The sequence below is a fragment of the Bos mutus genome, chromosome 15 (assembly GCF_027580195.1).
Source record: "Bos mutus isolate GX-2022 chromosome 15, NWIPB_WYAK_1.1, whole genome shotgun sequence".
In the NCBI taxonomy this organism is placed as follows: domain Eukaryota; kingdom Metazoa; phylum Chordata; class Mammalia; order Artiodactyla; family Bovidae; genus Bos; species Bos mutus.
Window position 1 is genome coordinate 38,012,872 of NC_091631.1, and position 9,003 is coordinate 38,021,874.

General features: G+C 40.9%; 1 non-coding gene across 1 annotated transcript; it reads right to left on the bottom strand.

The window, feature by feature from the left end:
* Positions 1–495: 495 nt before the first annotated feature.
* On the bottom strand, positions 496–6,184 carry LOC102279748 (uncharacterized). Its single transcript, XR_011467042.1, has 3 exons — positions 5,591–6,184; positions 3,866–3,978; positions 496–2,788 (listed from the first exon to the last, which is right to left on the bottom strand). It is a non-coding gene; the product is annotated as an uncharacterized protein (transcript).
* Between the last annotated feature and the right edge of the window lie 2,819 nt (positions 6,185–9,003).

Consider the following 9,003-nt stretch of genomic DNA (forward strand, 5'->3'; position numbering starts at 1 on the left):
GATAAGACCACATAACAGCTCAGTCCAGTAACACTGGGAATTATGAGAACACCAAGAGGTTCACAGTTGAGACATACACAAAAAATAGATAAAGAGAATGCAAATACCAAAGATAAATTAAATCAATGGGTTGAAAAGCAAATAGGAGTTTTCCAGGAATCAAGGAGAAGGAATGGTTTTTTGACACTTGAAAGCATGAAACAGTGATATGGTTAGGCAAGAAGGTCCCTGTGACTGGAGAGCTACAGGGTGGCATGGTTAGAAAGACTGGCAGTGATGAGATCCTAAAAAGAAATGTCATGCTAAGGAACTGTAACTTTATCCTGTGAATCAATATTTCCCACAGCCATCACCATGGAACCCTTTGAAATTACAATGTGAAAAAGAATCACCAACAGTAGTACATGTTTAAATTTGTGATTCTTTACCTTTCTTAAAATCTAAAAAGTATAAAAAATTTGAATAATTTTATTTAAAACCCCAAGATACCATCAGTGAAGTAAATCATCTTTTATTTTCATCTTATATTTGGCTATCCAGAGGCATGCATAACCCTCCAACTTTAATGAGAACAATGTTTTTGTGTCTTTTTATCACATATTCGCTTAATATTAGGTGTAATGTTGCTAAGTCGGATCCGCATATGAGGTGCAGCATCAAGTCTTTTCCTGTATTTTGTTTTTGTGGCAGCATAATATGAAAAGCCTGTCTCACACAGGTGCATTGTAGCAAAAGGAAGAAGTACACGAACTGCATGCCGTGCAACACTTGGGTACTCCTGAATTAGGCTACTCCAAAAATCATTTAGTGAAAGTTCACTGAAACTTTGTTTCACTTGAGAATCAGATGTTAAATCAATCAGGCTTTCATAGTCCCGTGCTACTAATGAGGCTGGCTTAACAGTTACTGTAAATGGATTTCTAACCCAAGCATGAATGTCATTTGTTACAGGAAAATATTTTAACAGAGTAGAACGCAAACCCCTTAGGTGCTGCACAATGGCACTGCAAATATCTTTATCAACTGTGGAATTAATTTCAGTCAAAAAGTCACTGAGTGTAGGGAAACAATCGAAGTTTTCTTCTTCGACGGATGAGGCCCAAAATTCCAATTTTCTTAACAAAGATGACATTTTATCAAATACTGTAAAAACTGTCACATTTTTTCCTTGCATTGACAGATTAACCTCATTTAATTTAGTAAAAATATCTGCAAGATATGCAAGTCTTAGCAGCCAAGATGAATTCGTTAAACAATCAGACAGTCGAAAAGCAGAATCCATGAAAACCAACAGTTCACGACGAAGCTCAAAAAGTCTCACAAGAACTTTACCTCGGGAAAGCCACCTTACCTCTGTATTTAGAAGAAGTGCTGTATGCTGGGCACCCATTTCTTCACATAAAATTTTTAGTAGTCTGGATTGATGTGGTCGAGCTTTAATATAATTGATGATTTGTACTGCCTGATCTAGCACATTTTTCAGAGACGTAGGCATTGTTTTAACTGCTAGTGCATGTCTATATAATAGGCAGTGACTACTGGTGCTTTCGGGAGCCACATATTTTATCAAGGTGACAGCCTCAGCAATTTTCCCATCCATTGCCCTAGAAGCATCACTACAAACATCAACACATTTTTCCCATTCAATTTCATGTTTCTGCATAAAACTGTTGATGCAGTTGAAAATTTCTTCACCAGTGGCATTACTTTGCAAAGATTCACATAACAGTAGGTCTTCCTCAATAGACTTATTAAACCTGTAACGAACAAACACAAGCAGCACAGCAAGTCCTGAAACATCAGCCGATTCATCTAGTTGCAGTGAAAACCCATCACAAATTTTCAGTCTACAAACAAGTTCCTCTTCAATGTCAGCAGCTAGATCCTTAATTCGACGAGCAACGGTACTGTTTGATAGTTGTACTGCATCTATTTTTTTACTATACTGTTCGTCAAACATCCGCATCACAACATCTTTTGCACAAGGCTTGATAAGCAATTCTCCAATAGTATGAGCCTCTCCACTCAGGGCTATATGGTAACTTACATTGTATGATGCTTCTGTAGCACTTTCATTATCTGTATTGACAATTTTAGGTGTTGGGGGTTTATTATTTTCAGGTGAATCAAGATGTTGCTTGAAAAAACTTATGTCTTTGTCTTTATATGCAGCATGTTTAGTTTCCAAATGTCTTCGAAGCTTACTAGGGGCCAAAGAGCTATTTGATAAAATTTTCTTACATAATACACACTGAGCATGAGGTGCATCTCTATTTCCAAAGTAAGTAAATCCAAAAGACAAATAACTTTCATCATATTTTCTTCTTTTTGGTTTCTTACTAAAAGTAGTTATTTTGTTGGAATTGGATATAAATTTGACCCTGGAAAGCTCACCTTCTGAATTTTTAGAAACTGAAGGCTGCAAATGCTCATCTTCACCTTGTAATATTCCAACCTTTTGATCATGTGATTCAGACACAATTTGATAACAAAAAGATTCTACTTCTTGTTTAAGACTTCCTTGTTTCAGTAACAGATCCATAGGCAATGAATTTGTGGTACAAAACATGGTTAATTTAGTATAAACATTGAGTATCACAAATGTGTTGACATTATAAGACAGGATACATAGAAAATGAGCAATCATCAAAGAGATGATATATAGCAACACATCAGTTAATTTGTAAATGCTGCCTATGCATCAATGCGCAGATGGAACATCACACGTTCGTGTATCAGGTGATCTCTCATTCGACTTCCTGGTGCTCTCGGGTATGGCACACCTTTTCTTAAAGGTAGATTATCACATAAAAATAAAAGCTATAGAAATGAGTTTAGTAGTCTTAAACTTATATTTTAAAATAAATTATAAAGAAAAAACTATTGTTAGCATTTATCTTTTTCTCACAATGCTCATTAACTTAGATAACATTAATACTCTATAAAACATAGTTTGGGAACCACTGGACCAAGAAATAATAAAGAGCTGATAAGTGTATTTTTAAGGAAGCGATCTTGGGGTCCCATGGCAGAGTTGGCCAATTTTCCCCATAAAGTACCACATGATAAATATTTTTTACTTGATGGGCCATGTGGTCTCTATTGCAACTACTCAACTCTGTAGTTGGAGAATGGCAGCAGCCATAGACAATACGTTAGAATGGCACAGCTGTGTTCCAATAAATCTCTATTTCCAAAAACAGGCAGCATGGGGCCATAATTTACCCACTGTATACCCTTTCACTGTATACAGTATCTTGGAATCTGAGCTTTCTGATGCCTACTGCCATTAGATACACTCATTGTTGACATTGTTACACGTCTTAATTCTTCTTTCAGGGCTCACAACTATTCTGACGAGCTACTTCAAAAACACACAAACAGCTCAAAGTTTTGCAAGACACAGAATTCTGTTATATCTAAATATTGTGTTAACACTGAAAAATAAACTGTAACCCAAAAATTAGCTACTATTTCTTTGGACTTAAAATTACATAAATATTTATATTATCCTAAATTAGACTCATTCAAAGTAATACATATATTTTACTAAGTACTCAGCATCCTATTATTCTTTAGGTGAAGGCTTAACAAGGACCTAAAGAAAACATAAACTCTCATTTTAATAGGTTTATTCCTCATACAATACTTTTTAAAAAGCATCATAAAATGGAATGGTAATGCAAATTTTAGGACTTCTAAAGAATACCAACTTTATAAGGTAAGGCATTCAAATTTAGTGTCTATCTAAATGTAGTTACTTTTGATTTAAACTTTATGATTTGGCTACAGAGTAACCTTTGGATTCTTATATTAGATCCTGAATCAAAAGGGTTTTCCCATTAACAGCTAGAGGGTAAGATACCTGAAATGAGGAGCACTCTCTTCTGCAATCACTTTCCACCTTGGAAGCTTGAAATGCAGACTCTTCAAAAAAATAAAATTAAGGGAAAGGGTAGAAGGGGAGTAACCAAAAGCCTAGAATGAGAAAAGTTAAAATTAGACACTGTAAAAATAGAACTAACTACAAACCTCTAAGATGACCAATCTTTACAATTTATTTTAGAGCCAGGCAGTGCAAATGATTCTTCACTGAAATGCAGATCTTAGACTGAAATAGAAGATGTCTAACATAATAAAAGTGCTAATATTTTATCCTATTTAATACTCTGGTAATTTCATTGTTTTGAAATGCTTCCCCATCCATTGACTTCATAGAAAGACATAAAACTCTCAGAAACTAAACCTAACTTTTTCAAGTACAGCCACAACTTAATGTCTCTAAAACTAAGCATTTTAAGTAATCTAAAATGGAATTATACACGGAAAGGTTACAAGAACTATGCCTTGTTATAACAATTGAGCTCTTTTCTCAATAACCAAGATCCTTAAAGTTACTAACATTCACTGAGTGATCATTGTTTACTATGTGCCAGTAACTGCTAAATCCCTCATAGATGAGCTCATTTAATCCTTAAAACGAACTTGAGAGTTAGGGACTATTATTAATAATCCTTTAAGGATGAACAAATGGGAGCTTAAGTCCCCTGCTAAGTTAACGCATCTGTGAAGAACTAAGAACAATACCCAGAAAGTTCGACTGCAGAGCCCACGTGCCTAGTCATTGCTTGTGTGTCCCCAAATACTCTTAATTTCACAAGCACTAAAAATCTGGGACCAGGAGTTGGATGGTGCACAGAGAAATGAATGATCTATACAATGGGTTATTACTGCCAGAAAGTCCAGGGTCTCAAACTGGCAGCAGAATGCCGTACACCTTCATTATTGGCAGCAAAAGAGCCGACTGTTCTATCACAGTCCTGAATGGGCCTTAGTTGCAGAGAGCTTCGTGGAGTCAATGGGTGACCTAAAAGTTTACAATCCCTCTCCCTTGCTACTAGGGACAGACACAACGGAGTGGTGAGCTTTGTTTTCAGGAAGGAGGACCTAATCTCCACCTTTTCAGAGGTGCTCTCCTGAATCTCTCGAGGACAAAGAGCCTGGACTCCCTAAAGAGTAGAGTTTCTATTTGACTCCCTGAAAAGGAGCGGGGGAACCCTCATCTTTTGTCTCTTCTGGCTAAACTGACAGGTAACACCATCCAATCACCCCCTCCCTCGGATGGCTCTTGCTCTGAACAATACCCTTGGGGCAGAAGGGCTGGGGAGGAGTGCAGACTGTTCAAAAAGCTGAGGCAGGAAGTGGGCACGGACACCCCATCGAGTACCTAAGTGCTTTTTAAAACGGTCACTTCGAAGGGCTGCCCAGCCAGCTATATCCCTCGGCTCCTCCTTGTCACAGGTGCGCACTGCCAGCCACAGCTGGGGCTGGCTTCCTGTGGGAATCCACCCTCGCCTACGGAACTCCTCTCGCGTCCCCGGGCTAACAACCACAGGAAACCGTCTCAGAACCCGACACTATCTTTCTCTCTCATCTCCATCAGCAATGAAGAGAATGGTCTCTGCTGCGGCTGGGCTGCAGAGCAGCGCCGCGGTCCCCAGCAGAGCCGGCGCCCGCCATTTTACAAAGCTCACGGCAGCGGCCATTTCAGAGCGCACCACTCAGCCGCCACGGCGGCTCTGGTCCTCACCTTCACCGAGGCCTGAACGGGGTCAAGAGCCAGTCGTCGCGGACTGGAAGGGGGAGGGGGTAGGGAGGAAGGGAGAAAATGAAAAACAAAACAGAGGGAGGAAGGATTCGGGGGGCCGGGCGATGCTCTCAGCTCAGGGGTATCGCCTATGCCACCTCCATAGACATCCGATTCGCGGCTGGCGCGGTCGCTTGTCTGAAGATAAATTTAGCACACTAGGGCACCCCCACTTACAGTCTCCACAAGCGACTTTGCCGCCGCCCAATCAGCGCCAGAATTGCTCCCCGCCACCTATCCGCGCTGAGCAGTGGGGCGGGACCAAAGGAAAGGACCAAGGTCGGTTGAGGAGCGGGCCAGCAGCGGCAGCTGCTATCGCTCTGAATTAGGGCGTTCGCTTGAGGCTGAGCTAATACCCGACGAGAAGCGATAGTTTTCAAATTTCCCTGGGTTCGAGTAGCCCGGGCATTTGTTTACAATGCAGAGTCCTGGGTGCTGCGAGATAGCATTTGTGATCCTGTAGCGCTGGATTGACTTCGAGAAACCTGAGTGCCCTTATGCAGTAGGGCTCAGCCCCGGTGTTGATTTGAGTGCATTTGCAGAGCCTCGGCTGCTGGTCCTTTCACGCGCTCTTTGTTCCCGGAGCCGCACCCCAAGCCCAGGTTGCGCAACCGCCTTCTCTTTTCCTTGTTTTCCCACTGGAATCCGGGCAGAAAACGCCCTCTCTCTTCCCCGCCCCTCCCAGAAGCAGGCGTGTCGGGGGCCCCTAGTGGGCCGAGCTGAGAGCTGAGCGTCGTGTCTCCGGGGCGCTGCTCTCTCCAGAGCTCCCTGGTGACCCCAGATGGGGTCGGGATCCACGTGTAGGAATATGTAGGGATGGCGGCGTCTCAGCAGTGTCCGTGGAAAAGAGTCCGCTTGCTGTGTCTTTGCACCCTCCGCTAGTGGCTCCATCCCCGAGGAACGCCCAGCGCTCTAGAACACTGATAGCTGCTGCTGCTGCTGCTGAGTCGCTTTAGTTGTGTCCGACTCTGTGCAGCCCCATAGACGGCAGCCCACCAGGCTCCCCCGACCCTACTTCGGGTGTTTTAAGCTTAGTTCTCCTATCCCCCTCCCCTGTTTTTAAAAACAACACAGCAAAAGGCTTCGAGCCGTGTATTCAATTCCATTTTGTGTGAGATCCGTCGTGGAGACGTGCAGTCTGTTTTTCCAAATTGGCATCTTGAAATATGCACACTTCCTGGAAGGAATTTGTTGAAGTACGGGTAGCATTATACAGTGAGTCCAATTGTTTGCAATATTTTAGATTTTCAAGGCCCCATAGAAATAACCAAGTCAAGAAAGTTGAATCTTCTTTTCAGGCTCTGCGCCAATGATAGAAAATTCCTAACTTGTGGTCAAAAGCAAGGACAGCTTTTGTTTTTCCTAAATTTGCTCTTCTTGGACATATGAATAAATTTCTTCGGCATTGAAAGACATCTAGCCTCTTATTCAAAAGAATCTTGGGGAGGACTGAACTAGATGATTTCCTGAGACTGATAATAGATGTCAACATTTGGTTCTTAATGTTTTACAGTCATGTCAACATCTTCAGAACTTTGCCCCATGGTAGACTATCCATAAGTCTTCATTGTTATTTTAAAATTATTCCTGTTAAATTGGTTTCATTTGAGCTTTTGAACCACCAAAGGGGAAATCACTTTACTGAAGGGGTGAAATTTTACTTGAAGAGTGATCATATTGTAGTTGAAAAAATTGTCTAGCTCTTAACAATATTGGAAAAATATCCCACATTTTCATAAGTTTTCTATTTCAGAAGGGCCTTTTACAGATATGCTCCCAATTTGATCTTCACACATCTGGTTTACATTTTCATGGAATGAAATAATTCAAAACATTCAGCTGATAACAAATTCAACTGAAGTAAAGTCTAGAATTTAACCTTGGTCTTGAACAGTTCTGTGCAGACCTACAAGACCTTTTAGAACTAACACCCAAAAAAAGATGTCCTTTTCGTTATAGGGGACTGGAATGCAAGAGTAGGAAGTCAAGAAACACCTGGAGTAACAGGCAAATTTGGCCTTGGAATATGGAATGAAGCAGGGCAAAGACTAATAGAGTTTTGCCAAGAAAATGCACTGGTCATAGCAAACACCCTCTTCCAACAACACAAGAGAAGACTCTACACATGGACATCACCAGGTGGTCAACACTGAAATCAGATTAATTATATTCGTTGCAGCCAAAGATGGAGAAGCTCTATACAGTCAACCAAAACAAGACCAGGAGCTGACTGTGGCTCAGAACATGAATTCCTTATTGCCAAATTCAGACTTAAATTGAAGAAAGTAGGGAAAACCACTAGACCATTCAGGTATGACCTAAATCAAATCCCTTATGATTATACAGTGGAAGTGAGAAATAGATTTAAGGGACTAGATCTGATAGATAGAGTGCCTGATGAACTATGGATGTAGGTTCATGACATTGTACAGGAGATAGGGATCAAGACCATCCCCATGGAAAAGAAATGTAAAAAAGCAAAATGGCTGTCTGAGGAGGCCTTACAAATAGCTGTGAAAAGAAGAGAAATGAAAAGCAAAGGAGAAAAGGAAAGATATAAGCATCTGAATGCAGAGTTCCAAAGAATAGCAAGGAGAGATAAGAAAGCCTTCCTCAGCAATCAATGCAAATAGAGGAAAACAACAGAATGGGAAAGACTAGAGATCTCTTCAAGAAAATTAGAGATCCCAAGGGAACATTTCATGCAAAGATGGGCACAATAAAGGACAGAAATGGTGTGGACCTAACAGAAGCAGAAGATACTAAGAAGAGGTGGCAAGAATACACAGAAGAACTGTATAAAAAAGATCTTCACGACCAAGATAATCACAATGTAGAGCCAGACATCTTGGAACGTGAAGTCAAGTGGGCCTTAGAAAGAATCACTACGAACAAAGCTAGTGGAGATAATGGAATTCCAGTGGAGCTATTTCAAACCGTGAAAGATGATGCTCTGAAAGTGCTGCACTAAATATGCCAGCAAATTTGGAAAACTCAGCAGTGGCCACAGGACTGGAAAAGGTCAGTTTTCATTCCAATCCCAAAGAAAGGCAATGCCAAAGAATGCTCAAACTACTGCACAATTGCCCTCATCTCACACGCTAGTAAAGTAATGCTCAAAATTCTCCAAGCCAGGCTTCAGCAATACATGAACTGTGAACTTCCAGATGTTCAAGCTGGTTTTAGAAAAGGCAGAGGAACCAGATATCAAATTGCCAACATGCGTTGGATCATCGAAAAAGCAAGAGAGTTCCAGAAAAACATCTATTTCTGCTTTATTGACTTTGCCAAAGCCTTTGACTGTGTGGATCACAATAAACTGTGGAAAATTCTGAAAGAGATGGGAATACCAGACC